Source organism: Silene latifolia, unplaced genomic scaffold (genome assembly GCF_048544455.1).
Source record: "Silene latifolia isolate original U9 population unplaced genomic scaffold, ASM4854445v1 scaffold_57, whole genome shotgun sequence".
In the NCBI taxonomy this organism is placed as follows: domain Eukaryota; kingdom Viridiplantae; phylum Streptophyta; class Magnoliopsida; order Caryophyllales; family Caryophyllaceae; genus Silene; species Silene latifolia.
Window position 1 is genome coordinate 7,374,437 of NW_027413480.1, and position 25,416 is coordinate 7,399,852.

Here is a 25,416-nt window from a genome sequence, read left to right on the forward strand (position 1 = left end):
CAAAAGACATCACCATCAACAACATCCTAGCCCACACAAAAATGTTGAAAACCCAAATGACTCAACTAGCATCTTCAAGCTCTCAAAGACAAAAGGGGCAATTACCACCTCAAAGTAATCCCCCAAGACAAGAATCGGTGAGCGCCATCCACTTGAGGAGTGGTACAAGCTATGAAGAGCCAAAGAAGCAAGTTGAGGATGACATTGTGGAGACTAGTGACAAAGAAAGAGTTGTGCAAAACTCTAGGGAAGAAGAACCCACCATTCAAGAAGTTTCAAAGAAGAATGAAGAAAAGGCCAAAGAGAAGGAGCCTATTGTGATTAGACTTCCTTTTCCAAGTCGTCAAGCTAAGCCTAAGTTCGATGACCAACTTGGAAAATTCATGGAGATTGTGAATAATCTAGAAGTCTCGATTCCATTCACAGAATTAATCAATCACGTTCCGGCCTATGCAAAGTATATGAAAGATATTATTACAAAGAAGAAATCCATCCGGAAGCTTGAGACTATTGCTTTTACTAAAGTTAGTAGTGCCATCCTTCAATAAGGAAGTTCACCTCTAAAGCTCAAGGATTCGGGAAGTTTCTCCATTCCATGCACTATTGGTGACACTACAATCAACAAAGCTTTATGTGAACTTGGGGCAAGTGTTAGTGTCATGCCATATTCGGTAAGCAAGAGGCTAGGAATGGGAGCTCAAATGCACCAATATCACGCTTCAAATGGCGGATAGATCAACAAAGGCACCTTTAGGGGTATGGGAAGATGTTCCCGTAAGAATTGGCAAATTCTTCATCCCGGTGGATTTCGTTATTGTTTACATGGAAGAAGACTCCAACATTCCTATTATCTTAGGAAGACCATTCTTTCACACCGTGGGAGTGGTGATCGATGTAAAACATGGAGAGCTCACCCTTGAAGTGGGAGATGAAACCATCACTTTCAATCTTGACAAGACTATGAGAGCTCCCCGATTACATGAACCATGTTTTATAGTTGATCACTATAGCCGGAAAGATGATAGGAAGAAGTTGGCATTTCAATGGAAGAAGAAAGTGGATGATGCTCCATCAAAAGAGGAAGGAAATTGCAACAAAGAGAGCTTGAAAATCTCACCCATGACAAGTGAAGAAGAAGGCCTCATTGGCCAAGATAAGAAAGAAGGAGAGTTTTCTTCATCAACTCAAGACATTTTTAGTGATCAAGTAGACGAAGTATGTGGTCTTTGGGATGATGAGTTTGAAGGGATATTCAATCCCTATATCGGTAATGCTATGACCCAAGACCATCATGGAGAACAACAAGTGCAAAGGTCTATTGAAGATCTTTATCATGACAATGAACAAGCTTTTGACTACTTCTTCAAGGTGTTGAGCAACATCAACAACACCTTGAACATGCCCCCTTGACATCTCATTATTGGATGAGAGTTTGGTGGAGTCCTCCATAAACAACCATTTGTAAATATTATAACTCCCTAACTTGCATTTTAATTATATTATTGCATTTTTGTCAAATTTTGGATTTACATTTTTATGCCTTGATCAAGATTTTCATCATTTTGAGAGAAGTGAGGGAGGAACTTATGAGTTTATTGATGTGTATTGTTTTGCCTTAGTGTGGGGATAGCAATCGCCTAGGCTATTCATGCCTTTGTAGTGCCCCCACAATGAAGAACACAAGAATGTAAGAATTAATGACACGGGTTACGAAGCACCCACGGATGGACCTGAATCCGTGTGGAAGAGGCAGAATCCGAGCGTCCCAGACGGGAATCCGCTCGTCTTGAAGTAAACCGGAGCGTCCAGGGCATAAGACGCTCGTCTTGTGAAACTGCAGAAATACTTTTTGGGTCTGACTGAGAATCCGAGCATCCCAGCAAGGAATCCGCTCGTCTCAGCCACGACGGTCGTCTCAGAGGAAAGACGCTCGTCTTTACATTGTCAATTTTTGGGATTTCTCCCTGGAAAGGAATCCGAGCGTCTCAAGCTTAGGACGCTCGTCCCAGCTCAAGAATCCGCTCGTCTTACCATTGAGATGCTCGTCCCCAGGCGTCTTTTCCTAAACCCAAAGACAAAAGAATTCGAGCGTCCCGAGGACTATCCGCTCGTCTCCCTCTTCGTTTCAAAAATCCAACGGGTCTTTAAACACCCTTTCCCAATTCATTTTCATTCTTTCAAACAGAAACACTACCCAAAACCATCATTCTCTCCATCAACAAAAATCAAATTTCTCAACCAAAATCAACCTAATCAAATCCAAACTTCCTCAAAACAAAAATAAGTCACTCCTTTAGCAACAACAAGTGATTAAAACACCAAAATCTTCAAGTTTTGAGTCAATTTTTGGGATACAAGGCAACATTCATCTATCCTACATCGATTTGGGTATTACTAGAAATTGAAGATTTCAAGCTTTCTTTGGTGTTACTAAGCAAAGGAGTATGGCAAGAACAAAAGGTGGAAGCAAGGCACCCCAAAAGAAGAACCTTTCTAAGAGATAACAAGCTCTTCAAGATAAACAAGTATCAAAGGCATTGGTAGTGCATAATGCAAGGTTGGAGATTCAAGAACAAAATCCTCCTATGGAAGCTACTACTTCTACTACTCCGGTCATTGAACAACTAGCCGATTATCCGGAGGTAATTTTCACTTCCGATCCCATAGGAAGAAATTTATTCTCTTTGCTAAGAAAACTATCTTGCCTACAAAGTTCATTTGTCAATATACATTGTCGAAATTGGGTGTCCTTGAGCAAACAAAGACCTTTTTCGAGTCTATGGGATTGAGTAAATTGTTGGAAATGCAAGAATTGACTTACTCTTCCCTCACCTTAGAGTTTTTCAGCTCTTTGAAATTCACAAAGGTGGAGACCCGAACCATTATTGAGTTTCGTCTCGAAAATGTGGATAGATGCTTATCTTATGACGAAATTGGTAAGATATTTGTCCTTAGTGATAACCCGACTTTTACAAAGAAGCCTACCAAGTATGACCCCGCTCCTCTATGGAAGGCCATTTCCGGAAAATAATTCACATCTTATCATGATTGTCGTGCTCTTCTTGTCCACCATCCGGGCATAAGAGTATGGCACAAGATTATTGGGCATACTTTGATAGCTAGGAAAGGTACAAATCATCTTACCGAACTTGATTTTATTCTTCTTGAGTCTACTTTGAACATTGGAAGAGAGTTCACCAAGCCATACAATGCTTTACGACTTTTTATTGAAAGATGACTTAATGTTGATTGTGGCAAAGAAGGCACGACCTTTATTGTCAGTGGAGGATTAGTAACTTATTTGGCTAAGCACTTTAACCGGAATTTCAACAAAAATGATACATATACACCGGTAAAGGGAGGCCATATTATTGATTTGCACACCATGGTTCAAAAGTTTAAATGGGTCAAGAACGATACTCTTGAAAACAAATTTGGGTGGTTGACAAATGAAGCTAAATCCTTCACATTGGCTATCAAAATTTGCCGCTTGAATGTTCATAGACCGAATTATCTTCTCCCACTCTCCGAAGAAGCAGAATACATCATTCAACACCAAGGGGAAGAAGTTGCCGAGCCCTCCTCCTCCATTATCACACCACCTTATCCATTTGCCTACCACGAGTTCAAACCCGAAAATGCCAAGGCGGGAAATGACTACTTGACTCTATTGATGAAGGAAATGCATAAACAAGCTTATGATGATAGAGTTGATGCTTACAAAGCACAATATCCGCCCCTCCTACATCTTGCTAGGTAAGGACTTCTCGATCCATCTTGTCCTTTGCCTAGTTGGGCGGATAGAGAGGTCTTCTTTCCTAGCACTTCTAGAGGTGGTAGACCGGGTGAAGAGGAGATGGTTGTTGATGAGAGTGGTGAGCAAGAAGGTGATGAAGATGAAGAAGTTCAAGATGAAGAAGCGAATGAAGAGGAAGAATAACGAAGTGCAAGTGAGAGTGGAAATGACTGCACATTCATGGAGGTTGATGATGCCTCAAGTGAGGAGATTGATGATGATGATGATGATGACACAATGGGTGAAGACTAGCAAACTCTTGGAGGATCCTACATTATTACACCTCCTTTATGGTTTGTCTACTTCTCTTGTTTTTTATTCTTATCTTGATCATATTTGTGGAGTCCTAGCAACCTAGAGGACTAACAACATGGTTCTATTGAGGTGTTCATTTTATTGTTCACATTTTCAAAATCCAAAATGACAAATTTTAAAGTTACATGCATAGCATATTTATGCATGAACTCCCCCAATTTTTGACATTAGAAATAGTGTCTATTTTGGTTTGGGGAGGTTTATGCATATGCATTGGGAGCTAATCAAAATTATGCTCTCCACCATAACAAAAACTCTTGCATCATATAATATAGTTTATATTGCATTCATTTGTTATATATGTCATATAGAATTGCATTTAGTTAGAGCATGCATTCATTCATATCATTGCATTTATTCAAAAATCCAAAAAACATGTACTTTCTTTTTCATTCCCACTCCTACATGTACATTGAGGACAATGTCCAAAATAAAGTGGGGGATGAGAATTTATATTCCAAAAATGATAAAAATTGAAAAATTTTGAAAAATACAAAAACATGTCTTTTGATTTCATTAATCATAAAAACCATAAAAATTTGAAAAATTCAAAAAATCCAAAAACATGTTCATTTCCTTTGTAGTGTAGTCTTGTATATATTGTTTTGTATATATTGTGCTTGTCCATCCTTTGTCACATTGATCGACTACGCCACATCCGAGACATGAGGATATTGAAGACCGCATGGTATGATCTTTCCAATCTCCTTTTTCCTCTTTATGTTAATGACTATGTGGCATTATTTTGATTGATGCTGTAATACTACGGTTTTATGAGCCTCTGGGTACTCTATCGAGTGGGCCTTACGCTGTCGAGTAAGGGTGTGTTGCGATTTAAAATAGTTTCTGACCTGTTGGGTACTCGATCGAGTAGCCTTGATACTCGATCGAGTAGGCGGCACTCGATCGAGTATGTCAGCTACTCGATCGAGTAGCCGGTTTATGGGGGGATGATTTGTCGGGTTTTGTTAATAATGTGATTTAATATATAAACACTTCCGTCACTTTTACAAACCTAATTACTTTCAAAAGAGAAATCAATCTACGTACTTCGCATTCATCGCATTATTGGCAAATCCCGGAGCTTGGAAGGTCGGAATTCACCTTTCTTTTCACCTTTGTGATCCTTGCGTCGAGGGTAAGATCTATGTACTGTTTTTATGGTATTTCGTTAATGTTAGTTAAACCTTAATTTGGGGATTTGGGGGTTTTGTTGTCTTTCTTAATTGGTAGTAATTGTATGATTGTATGTTAGGAGGAGGATTCGTAGAAGAGGCCTTATGGTAACAGCTGTTGAGATCGTCTGATTGTATTGCATTCCAGGTAGGGTTTTCCTACTCAGTATTAATCCCATAATGTGTTGGTGGTGTTTTGTGATTGTTGATTGTTATCATACGAGTACTGTGACAGTTGTTGGTTTTGATTGCTGTTTAGTAGTTTTGATTGTTTGTATCTGACTGTGTTCTTCGGGGCGCATCCCTGGCTGAGTGGAGTCACTTGCGAGAGTGGCTTCACGCCCATTAGTCGCCTTCTGTGGAACCCGCCACAGAAGGGATGTGCACATTAATGGATTTGGGTTTATCGCTCGATGGAGATGAGCGGGGATTAGGTGGGAACGGCTGTGGTCCCCCACTGGAGGCGTGGAGTGTCCTGTTGCGATGGGCCCTCTGGCAGGGCTACACAGTTTAGTGCGTAGTCAGTATTGTGGAGTTGGTGAAGGAGTTCGGAGTATATCTGTGATGATTGAGCTGTGTTGTTTACTGTGTTGTTGGATTATATAAATTGTGTGATTAGTACTGACCCGTTTATTGTTTTAAAAACTGTGGTGATCCATTCGGGGATGGTGAGCAGTTGTTGAGCAGGTATGAGTCGAGTTACATGGGATAGCTGGGATGTGCCACTTTCAGATGATAGAGTCTTCCGCTGTAGCCTGAGTAGTTTGTTAGACATTTCATTTAGTTGAGTAAACAGTTGGTTTTGAGAACATGTAACTGTATTTTGGTATTTGGTTTTGGATTGTATCTTATTCACTAAACTTATACTATTTAAATGTTGTTTCGTTATTGTCTTATAATTATCATTGCCTCAGGGAACCGAGATGGTAACATTTTTATACCTGGGTGGTCCTGGTAAGGCACTTGGAGTATGGGGGTGTTACAAAATGGTATCAGAGTGACGATCCTGAAACCTGTAACCAATGAATCTAATGAATATAGGGAGTCAATTAAAATAAACCCGGGATAAAGGTTGTAGGAGCTAATGCAAAGGCTTGGTAGACGTCCTAAAGTCGCGATCTTGCCCTACAATTTTGAATCGGTCACATGGGGGGTATATGTCAAGGTCATATGTGGTGTTCGTTAGCTTGTATGTGAATGTGACGATATATGTTGTGAATTGTTGGATGTTGGGAGTAGAGATCGAAAACATGATTGAAAATTTGGTCGGTGTATTTGTACGTTGGTTGTATAAAGAAGTATGATGGTTGTTTACTATGTGGCATTTGATAACATGAAGAAGTGTAATTTGTTTATCATATGAGGAGTTGTGTAGAATTGCATGCTTAATTATATTATAAAGTTGAGCTTATAAAGTTGCAGAGTATGTTGGGATATGAGAGATAACATGCGGGTAGTATATACGAGTCAGCATGACTCGATCGAGTAGGGGGTACTCGATCGAGTAGGTGAGGTACTCGGTCGAGTGGGTCTAACTCGATCGAGTAGGTATTTTGACGTTTTTATAACCATAAACGTGTTTTTGGGTACTCGATCGGGTAGGGGGTCACTTGATCAAGTGGCTATGCTACTCGGTCGAGTATGTTAGAGATCAGAAGGTCTGTTTTGGGTCTGAAGTCGGGGCACTCGATCGAGTATGGTGGGCACTCGATCGAGTAGCCGCTACTCGATCGAGTAGGTTTAGGCACTCAATCGAGTGTGTTCTGGGCAGTCTGTTTTCGTGTTTTGGAGTTATAGTGCGTATGTTTTTATCTACCCTTTTCTTATATAGTTTCAAGATGCCGCCCAAGAAAACCGCCTTGTATGCGAGAGCTGAGAGCATGAACATCGATGATATAGTTAAGATGTTGAAGCATCAGGATGCTCTTACGGAGGCCCTGAAGAGAGTGGGAAAGGATAGGGAGGTTGATCACTCTAAGATCAGCCTTTATATAGCGAGGTTTAACCCAAAACAGTACAAGGGGACGGGGGAGCCAATTCTTCTTGACAATTGGCATCGTGAGATGGAGAACGTACTGGACCTGGTACACTGTCCTAATGAGATGAAAGTAGAACAAGTTGCATTCTACTTGAGGGAAGCGGCTGGTGAATGGTGGGATAAGGTGAAGGTGAGTGCTAGGGAGATGTATACGAAGCAGGGCTTACCTACTATACCTTGGGAAGAGTTCCGGAGGGCTATGAGGAAAGAGTTTGTACCTGAGCATGTGAGGAGTAAGCTGAGGGAGGAGTTTGATGGGTTTAGGATGACATCTGATATGTCAGTTGCTGAGTACTACAAGTAGTTTAATGAGAAGTCTAGGTATGCTGAGGACATGGGTTTGAGTGAGGAGAACCTAGCGCTGAGATTTTAGAGGGGGTTGACTCCCAAAATCATGGACACGTTACCCGTGGGAGTCCTTACTAATGTTAAGGAAGTTTATGAGAGGGCTGGGAGAGCTGAGAGGTTGGTGAAGATGGCTCGGGATAGAGTAGTTGAAAAAAGAAAGGCTGAGAGTGAAGGTGGTGGCCAATCTAACTACAAGAAAGTCAACCACAATCAGGCTAGAGCGTTTTCTTCTGGTTCAGGATTCAGTACTAGGGCTTCATTTGGGCTTGGCCGTTCGAGTGGTAGTGGTAGTTGGGGAATGACCTGCTATGGCTGTGGCGGTGTAGGCCACAAGAGACATGAGTGCACGAGTGTACCTGGAGCTTTTCAGAGATCGGCTCAGGGGAGCTATTCTCAAGGGCCAGCACAGAGTTATGCGAGTAAAAGACCAGATGGGTCATGGTCTAACCAGGGCGGTCAGAGCAACCAGGGTGGAGGTAACCGCATTGGCGGTAATTCCTATCAGAAACCAGCTACGAACAACAACAACAATCAGGGGTCGGGTGCTAAACCGACCACATCAGCCAGTACTGTCCAGGGAGGTGGACAGAAGACCAGTGGAAAGCTGTTCATGATGGAGAAGAAAGCAGCTGAAGATGATGCACATGTTATCACTGGTACTTTTCTTGTTAACGGTATTCATACCTTTGTTTTGTTTGATTCGGGGGCGTCTCAGTCGTTTGTATCTTCGAGTCATGTTAAACGGTTGGGTTTGAGGGTATATGAGTCTGTAAGTGAGAAAGTTTTTATACCTTCGGGTGAGTCTGTATCATGTGGGAGGTTGTATAGGGATGTCTCTATGATAGTTGGGCAAGTTGATCTACCTGTGGACTTGTTAGAGTTTCCTTTAGACGGTTTTGAGATGATAGTCGGGATGGATTGGTTGGGAAACTACAAAGCTAAGATAGTCTGTCATCAAAAGAAAGTGTCTTTGAGAGGTCCTAAGGGCGTTAGTGTGTCTTATCGTGGGTTTGTGGTCAAACCCAAAGTTAAGTTGATTGCAGCTGTGACCTTGAAGTCCTATCTGAGGAAGGGATGCCCTTTAATCTTGTGCCATGTGAGTGATGACCGGATGGAGAGTCCGACGATTGATCGATACGGTGGTGGGTAAGTTTGCGAGATGTCTTTCAGAGGAGATTCAGGGGTTGCCACCGAAGAGGGAGATAGATTTCACGGTTGAGTTGAAACCGGGGACGAGGCCAATCTCTAAGGCACCGTACCGGATGGGTCCTAAGGAGATGGAGGAACTCAGGAAACAGTTGGATGATCTGATAGAGAAGGGATACATTAGACCTAGTGTATCACCGTGGGGTGCACCAGTTTTTTTTGTGAAGAAGAAAGATGGGAGCTTGAGGTTGTGCATAGACTACAGGGAGCTGAACCGAGTGACGGTGAAGAACAAGTATCCTTTGCCAAGGATAGATGACCTGTTTGATCAGTTGAGTGGTGCATCAGTCTTTTCCAAGATTGATTTGAGGTCGGGGTACCATCAGGTGAAGATAAGAGAGGTGGACATACCAAAGACAGCATTCACGTCTCGGTATGGCCATTATGAGTATGTGGTGATGCCTTTTGGGTTATCTAATGCACCGGCTGTGTTTATGGACTTGATGAACAGAATCTTCAGACAGTTTTTGGACAAGTTTGTGATGGTGTTTATCGATGACATCTTAGTCTACTCCAAGACTAAGGAGGAGCATGAGGAGCATCTAAGGATTGTGTTGCAGACCTTGAGGGAGCATGTGTTATATGTTAAGCTGTCCAAGTGTGAGTTCTGGTTATAGAGAGTTTCTTTTCTGGGGCATGTGATCTCTAAGGAAGGGGTAGCTGTGGATCCGGCAAAGATTGAGGCAGTGATAAAGTGGGAAGCACTAAAGAATGTTGCTGAGATCAGGAGTTTCTTGGGTTTAGGTGCATACTACAGACGGTTCGTGAAAGATTTCTCCTAGATCGCTGGACCTATGACAGCTTTGATGAGGAAAGAGAACAGGTTTCGTTGGGATGAGAGTTGTGAGATGGCGTTCCAAACATTAAAGGAGCGTTTGACCACAGCTCCTATCTTAGCATTGCCTGAAGGGATCGAGAACTTTGAGGTTTATACAGATGCCTCAAAGAATGGGTTGGGGTGTGTGTTGATGCACAACGGTAATGTAATTGCCTATGCTTCTAGGAAATTGAAACCTTATGAGGAGAACTATCCTACACACGATCTAGAGTTGGGTGCAGTGGTGTTTGCTCTCAAGATTTGGAGACATTACCTTTATGGGGCGACCTTTAAGGTATTTTCGGATCACAAGTCTCAAGTACATCTGCACTCAAAAGGAGTCGAACATGAGACAGAGGAGGTGGATGGAGCTGATTGGCGATTATGACATGGATATTATCTACCATGAAGGGAAAGTCAATGTTGTTGCAGATGCTTTGAGTAGGAAGAGTGTACATTCTTTGTGTACAGCTTTATCTTTGATGAGGTTGAGAGACGAGGTGGGGAAGTTTGGGATACATATGATGCAGAGAGGGGATGTCAGGGGAGATTTGACAGTGCAGCCTAATCTTTATGATGATATTCGCGGTAAACAGGTGTTGGATCCTAAGATAGTTGAGTGGAGAGCTGGAGTAGAGAAAGGGACAGTGTCTCGATTCTCTATTCATTCAGATGGTAGTTTGAGGTTTGATGGTAGGTGGTGTGTCCCTAATGATGAGGAGCTAAAAAAGACAATCATGACAGAGGCACATTGTACAATGTATTCAGTACATCTAGGTGGTGACAAGCTGTACAAGGATTTAAAGAACACGTTCTGGTGGCCTGGGATAAAGAAAGAAATAGCTGAGTTTGTGGCCCGTTGTTTAACATGCTAGAGAGTAAAAGGGGAACAACGACGAACACAAGGTAAGATTCAGTCTTTAGAGGTACCTAAGTGGAAGTGGGAATCCATTTCCATGGATTTTATCGTGGGTTTACCGAAGAGTCAACAGGGTAACAACATGATATGGGTAATAGTGGATCGACTGACCAAGTAAGCTCATTTTGTGCCAATGAAAGATAAATGGACTAAGGCACAATTAGCTATGGCTTATTGGAAGAATGTGCTAAAGTTACATGGAGTCCCTAAGGACATAGTATCTGACAGAGATGCGAGATTTATCTCGAAGTTTTGGAAAGAGTTGCAGGAAACTTTGGGAACGACGTTGAAGATGAGTACAGTATTTCATCCTGCGACAGACGGTCAGACTGAGAGAACGATAAAGACTCTTGAGGATATGTTGCGAGCTTGTGTGATGGACTTTGGTGGTAGCTGGGAACAGAGGTTGGATTTGATAGAGTTTTCTTACAACAACAGCTATCATACTAGTATTGGCATGACACCGTTTGAGGCCTTATATGGGAGGAGATGTAGAAGTCCGATTTGTTGGGACGACAGTGCTGAGGTAGTGGTTCTAGGACTAGAGATGCTACATGAGATGGTTGAGCAGATTAAGATGATCAGGGAAAGGATGAGAGCGGCTCAGGATAGGCAAAAGAGTTATGCAGATCTACATCGCCAGGATATAGAGTTTCAGGTTGGGGATAAGGTTCTTCTGAAAGTGTCTCCTATGCGTGGGGTTATGAGATTTGGGAAGAAAGGTAAGCTGAGTCAGAAGTTCATATGGCCTTATTAGATCTTAGAGTGGGTTGGAGAGGTTGCATATCGTTTGGCTTTACCAGCTGCGTTAGAGAGGGTACATAATGTGTTTCATGTATCCCAGCTGCGGAAGTATGTGAGTGATCCGTCACATGTGTTAGAGGCAGAGAGCTTAGAGCTAGAGGAGTCCTTGTCATATCTTGAGGTGCCTAAGCAGATTCTTGACCGGAAGGTTAGGAAGACTAGGAGTGGTGAGACAGTTTTGCTTAAGATCCTTTGGTCTAACCACGAGACTGAGGAAGCTACATGGGAGGCAGAGGAGGTCATGAGAGAGCGTTACCCTTTCCTTTTTGATCAGGTATGTATGGTTACGGGGACGTAACCTTGTTTCTTTTAGGGGGGGGGGGGTAGGAGATGATCGCAAAGAGTTTTTAAGAGCTTTTATACCCTTTTTGTGTTGTGTTGGTATGTTTGTTGAGATTGAGTCGGGTTGAGTTTGGGTTAGTAACATGTTTTATGTTGAGTTTTGTTTTGTTTGTTGAGTCGGGAGTGTAGTAGTGTTTAGGTCTTTTTCTACCTAAGTCGATTTAGGGTCAATGTAGTCTATATTCGTTGGTTGGTTGTATGATGATTTATATGTCAATAAGTAAACGGGAAATAAAGTGCGCAATGTAAACTGACACGTAAGATTTTGGTGACGCGGAAAACCCAATGTGGGAACAACCGTAGGAGGGACGGTACCCTGCCAAGTATTGCACTATATGAATAGGAGGATGATTACAATGATAACGTTTATGCTAATCTTGCTGGCGTTAGGTATCAGGCCTGCAAGATCACGTATGGAGTATATTTGTGAATGGTATGTCGTGATGTGGTTGTCTTGAATATAATCCTTAATGAATATATGGATGAGTGAATGAATACCCTTCTTGATTTCCTTCCTTTGCTATTTATAGGGTGAGAACCCTAGATATGTCCTACCTTGAATATGGAAAGGGAATATTACTTCCATAAGGACTTCTTTCCAAATCCGAATTCCCTTACCAATTCTCCCCGATCTCCCTAACTTCTCCTTGACTTCTCCCTAACTTCTCCCTGACACCCTTTTCTTTAACGCGGGCACCTCCCACGGTGGGCTCTTGATCCTTCTCAAGCCCATCTCCCCTTTTCCTGACCGCGGGCTCCCTTCCTCCTTCCCTCTTCTTTATAATCTTTATCTTACTAAGTGGGCTTTCTTTATTACGCTATTTTTAGCCCAAACAAGTAGTATGTGTCTTTGTTTTGTTGTGGTTTGAACTTCGGGGACGAAGTTCTTTTTAAGGAAGGAAGACTGTAATACTACGGTTTTATGAGCCTCTGGGTACTCTATCGAGTGGGCCTTACTCTGTCGAGTAAGGGTGTGTTGCGATTTAAAATAGTTTCTGACCTGTTGGGTACTCGATCGAGTAGCCTTGATACTCGATCGAGTAGGCGACACTCGATCGAGTATGTCAGCTACTCGATCAAGTAGCCGGTTTACAAGGGGATGATTTGTCGGGTTTTGTTAATAATGCGATTTAATATATAAACACTTCCGTCACTTTCATATAACACTTTTACAAACATAATTACTTTCAAAAGAGAAATCAATCTACGTACTTCGCATTCATCGCATTATTGGCAAATCCCGGAGCTTGGAAGGTCGGAATTCACCTTTCTTTTCACCTTTGTGATCCTTGCGTCGAGGGTAAGATCTACGTACTGTTTTTATGGTATTTCGTTAAAGTTAGTTAAACCCCAATTTGGGGATTTGGGGGTTTTGTTGTCTTTCTTGATTGGTAGTAATTGTATGATTGTATGTTAGGAGGAGGATTCATAGAAGAGGACTTTTGATAACAGCTGTTGAGATCGTCTGATTGTATTGCATTCCAGGTAGAGTGTCCCTACTCAGTATTCGTCCCATAATGTGTTGGTGGTGTTTTGTGATTGTTGATTGTTATCATAGGAGTACTGTGACGGTTGTTGGTTTTGATTGCTGTTTAGTAGTTGTGATTGTTTGTATCTGTCTGTGTTCTTCGGGGCGCATCCCTGGCTGAGCGAAGTCACTTGCGGGAGTGGCTTCACGCCCATTATTCGCCTTCTGTGGAACCCGCCACAGAAGGGATGTGCACATTAATGGATTTGAGTTTATCGCTCGATGGAGATGAGCGGGGATTAGGTGGGAACGGCTGCGGTCCCCCACTGGCGGCGTGGAGTGACCTGTTGCGATGGGCACTCTGGCAAGGCTACACACTTTAGTGTGTAGTCAGTATTGTGGAGTTGGTGATGGAGTTCGGAGTATATCTTTGATGATTGAGCTGTGTTGTTTACTGTGTTATTGGATTATATAAATTGTGTGATTAGTACGACCCCGTTTATTGATTATATGGCATACTAGTTGGTAGAAGCATATGCATTAGGTTGTATAAATGTTAGTTGCATCATGGCATATAGTTGGATTTAAGAAATTTTTTTGTGAAAACCGTCTATTTGGGAAGCTTGACAAGTGTATATAAAGCCCTTCTAGATGCTTTTTCTTCTTAAGACTTTGCTTGTTAGAATACTTGTAAAACACCCTAGGATGTGTCATGTTAGTATCCTTTGACCCATGGATTAAGGCCTAGTCACAACCCGACGCGTATTTACGACCTATCGATCGTAAACACGAGCCTTACACATTGTTTGGTACCGTCATCATGCATTAAATCACTTGACCGACCACTTCTACCACTACACTATCACTAAGCTTAAAACACTCTTTTTTACTTACCAAAACGGTTTTAAACCGAGTCTTTTCCGATCAAACGAGTTATTACACATACGTCGGTCACTCGCCATAACCAAACATAGAAGTGTAAGGGTGTAAAAATCCTCTTTTATTATGTTTTCATTTGTTTCATGACTATAACATGCTAAAACATGCATAACATGAACCAAAACATGGAATAAACGAGCGAAAACTGATTTTTGGTCAGAGGGAGAAGCCCCTTAGGTCGCCAACTAGCCTGCGCCTAAATTGGGCATTCAGATCAGAGATCAACCGTGTTTGTTCTCGTCATTTCCCTTAATCCATTTTTCATATTTGTAATCGGTTTTCACCGTTTCAAGTATTTTCGAACCATTCTCATTTTATTTCACATGTTTTAACCATAAAGCATTTTTCACCCTTGGTTCTTCATACCATGACGGTTAAATCCGTGTTTCGGTGATAACATTTGGTTAATGACATTTAGAAGGTATTTTAAAATCTTTTATTTCATTTCTTTACATTTTCAAACAAACATATTAGTCACCAACACAAAGTCATCCTTGGTTCTACATACCATGCCGGATTTTAACCCGGGTACGATGATGAGTATCGACTAATGACATTCAAATGGACTTAAAACAATTAGTCCATAATCATTTTCAAAACTATTCATGTCAAGTTTGTCAAATCGAACCCGACACCGAATATTATCAAAATAATGATGATTTTTCGAGTCGAGTTCTTCAAATCAACAAATGCGATCTAAACGTCCTCTTCAAATCAAACCGGGTTCAAATGCCCATTTCTAAACACGTTTTATAACATTTTCTAAAAGGTCAGAACACGGCACATAAACCGTGGGCTAACCCGCGCCTAAACAGGCTCTCCATTTCTCACTTTCAAAACCAGAGGGAAGCCCCTTACACCGCCGGCTAGCTCGCGCCTCATATAGCCGTCTGGTACAGGGCCGGTTCCCTTCCAGCATTAGTCTAGGACTATCCCGACTCCGGTCAGCCCGGATATAGGACGGATCAGATGACTATTTGATTATCCAAAACCATATTTGCAAAATGTCTTACTAAGACAAAGGGATCATGTTATGCACCCTAAACCTAATACGATAAATGGATGTTTAATCTACGTCTTGCATGCAAATCAACCATTAATCAAACTCGATATCTTATACTTGATACTTGGATTAAATCAACCGACTTAGAAAGCACTCACATGTTAGGTTTAAATCATTGGATGCGCATTCATGCATTTAAACCGTTTTATCAACTTTTGCATTCAACCAACCAAGATCGATCAGTAGCGGCCGCTAACGCGGGCGGGATTGGGTGTCTGATTAAAGGGCTTCCTAATACGTACGTTCACCTCTTACTCAGAAACTTTGGATAGTGGACGACCTTATCCAGGGTGTACGAGTGTCATTCTAGAGATAGGATGCTAAAGAGGGACGATTTCCTTATCTTTAGTACCTATGTCAAACGCTGCTTTGTGCTTCGATTTGACCGAGGTATAAAGTGGAATTCGAATGGGTTCCAGGCATCCCACAAATGCTTGGTGGCGACTCCGAACATCTCTAATTGTTTCGAGACCCTAACCGAGACGAAACCGACCGATCTAAAACGATCCGGTCGAAAGCATTTTTACGCCGCCGAGCGTGGCTTTCAAAAGACCGCTGCAGGTCCACAGATCGAAGTGGGCTCGCAGGTGTCTCGTGACCGCGGACCGGTAGGTGGCCCAAATCCACAGACCGAGACGTGGCCCATGTCCACAGATTGGCGACTCCACTGGGGACAACTAGGACACTTACATCTTTGTGATCAATAGATGGTGAGACTCGAACGAGGTCTTGGTTGGAATGCATTAATTGATATTACGGTCACGGTCAGGTTCCTTGTCCGGGCCCACAACCTAACCCTTTTCGACCAATTGGCTCGTTTCGTCAGCGTGAGTTTTCTCATCTCCGCGTTTCGAATCCCGATTGAGACAAGCATACCGTTGACGTTACACATTTCTGTTTCGTCAAAGAGCTTTCATCACTTTCGAGCAAGAGGCCAGGGCACCCTCCTTACACATTTTGTTTGGATTGGTATCCCTCTCGCAAATCGGGGTTTGATTGCTTGGTGTGTAACCCACCCTTTTAAGCCAAAAGCCGTGTCAGCATAATGCATAATATAATGAATTGCGAGTGCTTATGTGCTACTTGATCATAAGTCCTTCCGTGTCATTTTCAAACTTACAAAAAACACCCTTTTCGCGCCGTTATAATGGCCGTTTCAATCCTCGGTCTTTCCCCGACCGTTGCACGCCTTTCTAGGCCGTCGTAATGACGATTTTCAAACTCGGTTTTGTATAACCATTTCAACACGCTTTTCTAGGCCGTCGTAATGACGATTTTCAAACCCGGTTTTGTATAACCATTTCAACACGCCTTTCTAGGCCGTCGTAATGATGATTTTCAAACCCGGTTTTGTATAACCATTTCAACACGCCTTTCCAGGCCGTCGTAATGACGATTTTTAAAACCCGGTTTTGTATAACCATTTCAAATCACCTTTTTACGCCGTTATAATCGCCGCGTCTAGACATGGATTTTAACCCGTTTCGTGCCGACAATGGCTCTTTCAAATTCCGAGAAAAACACACGCCCTTTTCTCGAGAAACATTCGGGATCCCGAGGACCATGCACCGTTCCCGAGACCTCTTTACACATTTCAAACTCGATTTTCAAAACATACAATTTTGAATTTCAAAAACCGTCTTGGGAAAAAATGCACTGTTTTCCGATCCGACTCAAACTCAAACCGTCTTTTGCAAATAAACTTAAGACAAGCCTTTCAACTGATCGACTTGCGGAGATTTCTATCTTCGGAAGCCTCCCATTTAAGCGACAAATGAATCTTTTGAAAATTTCTATTTTCGAAAACTTCAGTCCACCATCCCATTTCCGCCTCATGTCTATCGAGTCAAAGCAAACGTACTTATGGGTCTTTACTCATGAGTCTTCTCACCACGAGACCCGTCCAATGGCGTCACGCCGTCATGTTGGACCGTGTCAAAGGTTCGGTCAAACACCGTCACGTCGTAAATCGAGTCAGCACCGAGGGACCACACACGGTCACCTCGTCTTGTTGAGTCTGATCTTTGTCTCGTCCATTGCGTTGTCTGCGTTCAGTCTTGGAACCATGTCGGATTGAGTTGTAATGTGAGCCGTTTTTCTGCCTCAGAGGCATGGCCCGTCTTCAGCTTCGTCCAACAACAACAATGATAACAACAAAGATGTCACAACTGATCAGCTAGCCAGCCTGCTTACCGCTCTTAAGGTCACCCTGGATCGCGTCGAGACCCGTATCAACGCCCTCGAGAACAAGGAAACTAGGGAACATAATACCCCACCTCTGACTGAAACTGAGAAGAGACTGAAACTCTTGGAAGAACAGCTCCTAGCCCGGGGTAACAATATCCATCTGGAGAACAACCGAAGGTTCGAACCTGTTGGGGACCAGTTACCTGACAACTTCACCCTGACTGATGTGCCTAAGTTCAAAGGAGTGGAGGACCCACTCAATCATATCTGTGATTTCAAGGACTACATGGCCATAAAAGGGGTCAAATAGGAGGTTTTTACCCGGATCTTCCCATCCTCTTTGGAGCCGATTCCTCGCCAATGGTACTACTCTCTTGATCCGAAAAACCTTACTACTTGGGATGAGATCGCAGTTGAGTTTGCCAAACAGTATGCCGACAATGTCGAGATCCAGGCCAATAACCGTACTCTCGAAGTGCTAACCCAGAACGACAAGGAAGGGTTCACTGAGTTCCTAACCCGTTGGAGGAGGGTGAGTACTCAATTGGTCGATGAAGCGAGTGAATCAACTCGGTGGAAAATTTTGTCAACAATCTCCCCGATTTATGCCAACCTACTGAGGTATCAGAATATCAAGACCTTCCAAGATCTACAGATTCTTGGGACGCGCATTGAGGACGACCTCCGAAAGGGTGTCTTAGCAAAGACCACTGGCAGAGGTTATCAGGGATCCACCTCAACCGGATCTCGCCCTTACGGCCAGACAAAAAAGATTGGTGAGGTTAACCTCGTTGAACCATCTACGAAGAAAAGTGAACGCCCCCAGAGAGTGTTCACCAACATAGGGTCGACTTATGCAAGTGCCCTGAAAAGGCTCATGGACCAAGGGAAGTTACAACCGATCGGACCAACCCCGGATCCGACCGACGTCAAGAAGTCCCGATTCTGGAACCCTAATGCCTACTGTCAGTATCATCGAGGGAAAGGGCATGATACCAAAAATTGCTTCAAACTCAAGCACCTCATTGAAGACATGATTGAGAAGAGAGATTGGCCTTACCCCCACCAACTAAACTGAACAACAAAACGAATCCCATGGGAATTCACGCCATCTCTGACGATGAGACGACCCTAGACTGCTCTCACCTCATCCTGCCGGTCGATGACGAGGTGAATGCTTTGGAAAAAGATCCTTCAGATGGAGTGTTTGTGTTTAGTGCTGCCACTATGCTCACTATGTTTCAGCAAGTTGAGGAGGCCATAGCCAGCATCTCTGAAAGAATCACCCGACTCGACGACGCCTACCGTCGACTCATCTTCAATCCCCCATCACCGCGTCCGAGGGAGACTTCCCCAAACATTCAAAGCTACCCACCCCAGGATGGATTACTCCTGCGACCATTCTGGCATAGACCCCACGAAAATCACCCTCAAAATAATTACCCTCAAAATAACTACCCTCAAAATAACTACCCCCATAAAAATCGCCCTCACAAAAATATTCCCCACAAGAACTACCCACCGAGGAATACCCCTCCAAGGTATCCTCGAGACTCAAAAATTAACGGCATATGGAGATATGATGTTGAGGATGTCTATATCATCCCAGGGAAGGAGAAGCGGTCGAAATAAATCGGACATCTCACCCGGTCCGGACGTCCCTATCAAAATCCGAACAATCCAACGGTCGTTCCAACAACGAATGACCAAATCGTCCCAGAGGTGGACACTCAACCAAAGGCCCCCGAGAACTCAATCCTGAAACAGCTCCAGAAAGCAAAAGCCGAAATCTCAATTTGGCAACTGATCGCAACGTCTTTTGAGCATCGACAGGCCTTGCTGCAGGCCCTGGGAAAATTAACTGTGCCCTCCACCTCCTCCCCAGAAGAAATAATGGCGCACATGACAAGAGATGCCCCTGATCTAAACAACCCGGTCGTCTTCTCCGACGAGGACGTCCCTCCATTCGGAGACAATCATAACCTGGCCCTGTATATCACCGTACAATGCCTCCAGAAAAATATACCCATGGTCCTCGTAGATGACGGTTCCGCGGTGAATGTCATTCCTCTCAAAACTGCCCACAGGCTGGGTATTAAGGAATCTGATTTGATCCCAACAAATTAAGGAGTACGCGCCTACGACGGCACTCGTCGCAAGGTCGCTGGGCTAGTCACTTTGACCGTCGCAACCAGAGCACTGGAAAGACAAACCAGTTTTCAAGTGGTCGACATCGACGCATCCTTCAACTTGATCCTGGGACGTCCCTGGATTCACGCCGTCAAGGCGGTCACCTCAACTCTCCACCAAAAGATCAGGGTCCCCTTCAACGGGAAAACGATCACGATTCCCGCTTCCCCGATCAAGGCAATCATGAGAAAGGGGATAGCCTCCCAAGCCATTAAGGAGGACGACAATGAAATGTGGGGTTTCCAAGCCGTGAACGCCATAACTGATGAATTGACGCCCTCTGATTGTGACCCGTTCACCAACCTCACGGTCAACCGTATTATGATACGTCAGGGTTATTTCCCGGGTTTGACGCTCAATCCACTGAAGGACCCATTGCCTCCCTTGAAACAGGCTAAGGTCCCCAACATTCCCTTTGGGCTGGGGTACGAACCTACTGATGAAGATATCCAGGATATATAACCTCCTAGTCCGAAAACGCAAAAAGCACGGGGCTATCCTCCGTCCCTACCACCTGACTCTCAACGGATACTTTGTCCCCGAGGGAGAGTCCGAGCTCTACCACGGTTTTCCGGAACCAATCTATGACTCTGTGGTGAAAGCTAGATACCCGGGAGTGGAAGTCTTCCAGGACTGCTACTTTATCCCCGACAACATCGAATCTGCATCAACTGAGTCCAAGCCGTCGCCATGCCTTGACGGTCAAGTTGTCACACTTCTGTTTGGGGAAGATAACGTCAAGAACCTCGACTATGAGGACATCATCAACATCGCCCTGAAAGAAAATAAATTTGATATAACCGCCTTGATCTCCGATACTGACCCGGAGAAAGCCACCCAGGGCTGGAGGAAGACCGTCAAATGGACCGATTGCCAAGGCCGCATTGTCTAGATAACAACTGGAGAAGGCCTTATGTTCAAGGAGGGAAGTGAAGAAGGATCTGAGTCTGAGTCTGAGACAGAGTCAGAGTCTGTCGTATCTCCTAACACTCCTGATGTCCCAGTCAAGGTCCCCTTCCCATTGTTTTATCACAAAGTCGTGGCTGATTCAGAGTCTACTAGAGTCACCCCCACTCCCATGAAAGGTGACAACCTGGAGCCTATTCGAGGGGCCACTTCCTCTGTCGTGTCGCCTCTGACTGACCACGAGATGTCTGTCCTTTCCGAGCTTTTCGCTCGTGTCAACTTAATGAACGCTAAGTTTGCTTATGACTCGTCTCATTTTAAATGCAATGCAATTCTGAATGACTATGAGGAATTTGACTTGGGTGACTACCCACCTCACTTAGCCAAAGAACTTGACAAACGGGAAACCAGAACCCCCATCATTGAGGAGACCGAACCTATTAACGTAGGAACCGACAACACACCTCAAGAACTTAGGATAGGGACAACCCTGGACCCCTCGAAAAGACAACTGTTCATTGACCTCCTCCACGAATACAAGGACGTGTTCGCCTGGTCTTACAGAGACATGCCTGGGATTGACAGGGAAATTGCAGAGCACCAGATACCCATTAAACCCGGAGCTAAACCTGTGAAACAGAAGCTATGCCGGATGCGTCCTGAGTGGGCCCTAAAAATCAAGGAAGAAGTGGACAAACTGTTCAAGGCTGGGTTCATCAAGGTGTCCGAATACTCTGACTGGGTGGCCAACATTGTGCCCATACCAAAGGAAGACGGAAGAATTCGGGTTTGCGTCGACTTCAGGGATCTGAATAAGGCGAGTCCTAAGGACGACTTCCCATTGCCACATGTTGACATTCTGGTAGACAATACCGCTACCACTCTCCTACATGATATGATGCACAAGGAGGTAGAGGTATATGTCGATGACATGATTGTCAAATCAAAAGAACGGGACGGCCACATCAGTGCCCTCCGGAAATTCTTCCCCCGTCTGCGGAAATATAATATGAGACTAAATCCTCAGAAGTGTGCATTCGGGGTCACCTCCGTAAAACTCTTGGGACATGTCGTCAGCAAAAGAGGCATTGAGATTGATCCAACCAAAATCAAAGCCCTTCAACAAATGCCTCGGCCTAGGAACGAGAAGGAGATTCGGGGATTTCTCGGTCAGGTCCAGTACATCAGCCGATTCATTGCCAAGCTCACTATGATTTGTGAACCAATATTCAAGAAGCTTCGTGCCTCCGATCACACCGATTGGGACGACGACTGTCAGAAAGCCTTCGACATGATAAAGGAAATCCTATCCAAACCTCCTGTCCTCATGCCACCTCAACCGGGGATCCCACTATCCCTATACCTGACTGTTACCAACACAGCCATGGGAGCATTGCTAGCACAAACAGTTGGCGACGAAGAGCGAGCCATCTACTACATCAGCAAAAAGTTCATTGAGTACGAGACGAGGTATACCCAACTGGAAAAGACATGCCTTGCCCTAGTATGGTCAACAAAGAAGCTGCGACATTACATGCTCAGCTACACGGTCCATATCTACTCCAAGATGGACCCGGTTAAATACATCTTCGAAAAACCCGTGCTAAACAGAAGGCTGTCTAGGTGGACACTGATGCTGTCCGAGTTTGATCTCAAGTTCGTACCCCTCAAGGTTATCAAGGGAAGAGCAGTCGCTGATTTCCTAGCAGAAAATCCCGTCAACGAGGATCCAACGACCGACACATGGTCACTTCCTGACGAAGACATCCTTTGTGCCGATTCTGACGCATGGGAGCTATACTTCGATGGTGCATCTAATTTGAGAGGTTTCTGAAGGAAAAGTAGACCTATATACTTAACATATTCATATATGTTATATTTTAATTTGTCATAAAATTAATGGTGATCTTATGCATGCAAGCTTATAAACAATATAAAGAAGAAATCTTTATCTTACATTGGAATATTGGTTTATATGGGCACAAGAGAGATCTCCTTTCTCTCTTGTTCGTGTGCTATCCTTAATGGAAGAACAAAGATCCAAGTGTAGGATCTCTCTCAAAGCTTAATACCCAAGACACACTCTTAATAAAATTAATATTATGAATACTCGACAATATTAATTTTGTAAGAAAAATTGACCCAAAATAATTTTGGTTTTTCTCCCAAAACCGGTTGAGAGAGGAAGAAAAAGGAAGGAGAAATCTTTTTATCTCTCTAAAATATTTGATGAATGAATAACTGAATAATACTACAACAAAAATGTTATGTATTGTTTATCAAAATATAAGGCAAAAAACCCCTTTGTTTTTCCTTGTGAAAAACCGGGCAAGAGGAGGGGAGGGGAGCCAATGCATGCTTTTGTTTGTCTTCACAATGTAAACTAGGTTGCATGGCTAGTCTATTAGGGAAATGATTGTGTTTTCCATTAGCATAATCAATCACAATATTAGCCTAATCCTTCTCATTATTTTCGGCACATATGGATAACATGGAATCCATTTTATTTTTGTCAATTTGTCAATATGTCACATGTCACATAAAATTGTTGTGTATTTTTAACATATTAAAAATCAACGTATTAGTAAAAATACGTCATATACAAAAATCGACCTAGTAATTAATAATTACTTGTATCAAAATATTTTATCAATTATAAATCACAACAATTTGTATTTATAATAATTCATTCAATTTAAATTGTTTCCTTAAACAATAATTTCATCGGAGTAATGAAACAATTCGATTACTCAGACCGTATCTCATTTAATCAAATTTCAATGAGATACGTAAATATTACTTCCAAAATCGTCCGTCAATTTTAAATAAATTAATTGACTCGTAACGTTATACGATCAATTAATTTGATCAATTAAGAGTGTTGCCCTATCGGTATGACCTAGGGGATCAACTGATCACCACCGTCGCACAACAGTAATGTCAAACTCTAGTTAGCCAATCAGTACCGATATGTGTGGATCAGTTGACAGTAAAATATTACTTCCTAATTGTATCCTTTATAATGAGATTTAAACATGTGATCATCATGATCAACAGTCGTGATCGCATTATTGTCGGAGGACACATATTCCAACAATCTCCCACTTGTCCTCGACAAGTGTGCGTCACCAATTCTCTTGTCCTATTACTATCTCCCACTCAATGCAAGGTGTCTTTCCGGTCGTACTTGCAAGTGATCATATCGAGAGTGGTTTCCTCGATCTGGAGAATAATTGATTGACTGGATTTATCCACCATGGATACAATCCGAGCGTGGCCACGCATTTCCAGTTCATTACTTCTCGAGTGGCCCTGAGATATTGTTATAACCCTGACTAGGGGTGGACAATTCCTATCGCACTCATTCCCTTCAACTAGCCACAGCCATCATAACCCAAAATATGCCCATTTGACCCCATTTACGAAGGTCGTAGTAACACAAATCAAAGTTAATCTGAAACTGTGCCATCTTAGGCGAATAGTCTTTAGTCAAAAGAATCGACTCATTTGAATACTATAGCAGCTCTCGCCACGACCAGGCTATATAAATTTGCCAGAACTCTATAAGCGGTCATAAGGCCCGACAAAATGTTCCTAACAGTCTGCCTATGTGATCGACTAGTCATCTCACATGACTCTATGGCAGTTGAACTTGCCATCAATCGCATCACACTCTAGTCACTTCGAGACGTCACCTCATACAAGTGACTATGGGCAAATACAATGTTAATCCATGTTCACTTTAACGGGGTTCAATTGTCTCTACAACCCGTTTGGATATAACAATGTATAAGGTGAGTTAATAATACCTCAAACGACAAATGTCAGCATCACACTCGGGTAGTCAATACAATATTACAACCTTGTGATGCACATCGTAAGTGTGTAAACACTTATTGATTGCAATAGAAGTTTAACATGTTACGTGTCCATGTGATCAAACTTCTTTATAATCGCATTATCCTTTACATTCATGTTATCACTCATAGCATGAACCTTACCAAGTACACATCAAGGTTCCCGACCTTGGTTTCGGTTCTTTATCTTGAATGAACTTCGTTATCGGTTATCACATAACGAACGAATTTGTGGTGAATGATATAACTTGTACCGATCAAGTACTCCATCCACACACAATGCACTAGGTAAATGTTTTGTAGAGTCTTGCAACAATTTGTCAAGATGATTAGCCTAGCACTTCTCACAAGTCCTAGTATATTAGGAAAGATTAGTTTTGAGCAACTTCTTATTCAACTGAGTATCTTTCCAAAGTTCTTATTTCTCTTTTTAGCTTGAAAGGCTTAGGATTCTCATAAATCCTTACATGTGCTCGGATTTTCATAAATATGTGCAACCTCTTATCACATAACAGAGCATTCTGTCAAACACTGAAATCGCTCATCGGATTCTACTCGAGAATTCATGACGTTTCTTGTATGGCTTGCCAATGAATCATTATGCTCTCATGCATATGATTCACCATTGGACATGTGCATGATTATAAGATGGCGGAAACATTAGTTACTAATAATCATGAGATCAACCGTTCTCAGGTTCGATGAACGACCATGACTGCTAATGGCAATTCCATTTTTATTTACATGAATAAGCTATGTGTATGTTGATACGATGTATATTTCTTAATACTAATCTAATATCTCTTGATGTAATTGGATTCATCACAGTCCATATTCATCTAGAATTGAAAACTCAAATACTTCTTTGTGAAAGAAGATATTAGCTCGTCATTCTTAATGAGTAATGAGTTGTAAACATTCAAAGGATGATAGCTCCCACTAAATTCCATGTCTTCACATGATAATTTCTAAACTCCCACTTAATTCCACATGTTTCGAAATTGATTACTCAATCGAAAAATTTCAAAATTGGAATGTATGTTGCT